Consider the following 1748-nt stretch of genomic DNA (forward strand, 5'->3'; position numbering starts at 1 on the left):
TAGCGAGGTTTGCCGATGATACAAAGTTAGGTGGACAGGCAGGTAATACTGAGGAAGTGGGGAGGCTGTAGAAGGATCTAGACAGTTTGGAAGAGTGGTCCAGGAAATGGTTGATGGAATTCAATGTGAGCAAATGTGAGGTCTTGCACTTTGGAAAAAAGAATACAAGCATGGACTACTTTCTAAGCGGTGAGAAAATTCGTAAAGCAAAGTACAGAGGGATCTGGGAGTGCTAGTTAAGGGTTCTCTAAAGGTAAACATGCAGGTTGAGTCCGTGATTAAGAAAGCGAATGCAATGTTGTTAATTATCTCAAGGGGGTTGGAATATAAAAGCACTGTTGTGCTACTGAGACTTTATAAAGCTCTGGTTAGGCCCCATTTGGAATACTGTGTCCAGTTTTGGTCCCCAGACCTCAGGAAGGACATACTGGCACTGGAACGTGTCCAGTGGAGATTCACACGGATGATCCCTGGAATGGTAGGTCTAACATATGAGGAACGGCTGAGGATTCTGGGATTGTATTCATTGGAGTTTAAAAGTTTAAGGGGAGATCTAATAGAAACTTACAAGATAATACATGGCTTGGTGAGGGTGGACGCTAGGAAATTGTTTCCGTTAGGTGAGGAGACTAGGACCCGTGGACACAACCTTAGAATTAGAGGGGGTAAATTTAGAACATAAATATGGAGACATTTCTTCAGCCAGAGAGTGGTGGGCCTGTGGAATTCATTGCCACAGAGTGCAGTGGAGGCTGGGACGCCAAATGTCTTCAAGGCAGAAATTGATAATTCTTGATGTCACAAGGAATTAAGGGCTATGGGGAGAATGCGGGTAAGTGGAGTTGAAATGCCCATCAGCCATGATTGAATGGCAGAGTGGACTCGATGGGCCGAATGGCCTTACTTCCGCTCCTATGTCTTATGGTCTTATGGTTTTATGATCATATTGAATGAAGGAGCAGGGTAGAGGGGTCTACTCCTGCTCAAATCTCCCCTGTTTCTAAAATTATCAGCTTAATTCTATCCTTATTTCAGGGGCATATGAACATTGCTGGCAATCCCAGTGTTTGTTGCTTATCCCTAATCATAATTCCAACTCTAATTCACCTTCGATTAATTGTGTACATTTATAACGTGTGCCCTGGTACTTTCTGGATTCGTTTATTGTGCAAACGATGAATCAGAGCTCGGGTTCTGTCAGGAGAGTGTGGAAAACATCGGAAAATGCAAGAAAGACCTCGTAAAGATGCAGATGTCATTGATAAGCTTTTGGACTGACCTTGGTATCAATCCAATAATCACTGGGTTTCATTCTCTCAGAGAGCAGCTCCACAAGGAACAAGCAATGTAAATACTCCTCTTTGTTTTGATGGATGATACTCAAATAGGAACAAAGGAATTGGCAGGCAAATAATTAAAGAACAAGGTCCATCTACAATCCTGGCTTCATTCCATGAGCCAATGGTAATCAGGGCTGGTGAATAATCACAGCAATTAATCTCCATCCATCAGTCTACAGCGGACCAAGGTATGAAGGTAATGGAAAATCTTTCCCGTGCTTTCAAGTTCCAGTGTTTTAATTGTATTTACAATCCTTGTCCACCTATTCGTTGCGAGTCCCAGCCCACAGTCACCACCTCTACCCAAGTCACAACAGGTTCTGAGGAATGGTATTGAAAATAATAAATGCTGGAGAGTTCACTGGGGGTCAGACAGGAGAGAGAAAGAAAGAAAGAGAGAGAAAGAGA

The 1748-nt window shown here is 43.1% G+C and overlaps 1 protein-coding gene across 1 annotated transcript in view; it reads right to left on the reverse strand.

Annotated features, from left to right (window-relative positions):
• Positions 1-1748, reverse strand: part of ghrhrl (growth hormone releasing hormone receptor, like) — a 71661-nt gene that overhangs the window by 56579 nt on the left and 13334 nt on the right. The window lies entirely within an intron of this gene.

This window comes from Chiloscyllium plagiosum, chromosome 5 (assembly GCF_004010195.1).
Source record: "Chiloscyllium plagiosum isolate BGI_BamShark_2017 chromosome 5, ASM401019v2, whole genome shotgun sequence".
NCBI lineage: Eukaryota > Metazoa > Chordata > Chondrichthyes > Orectolobiformes > Hemiscylliidae > Chiloscyllium > Chiloscyllium plagiosum.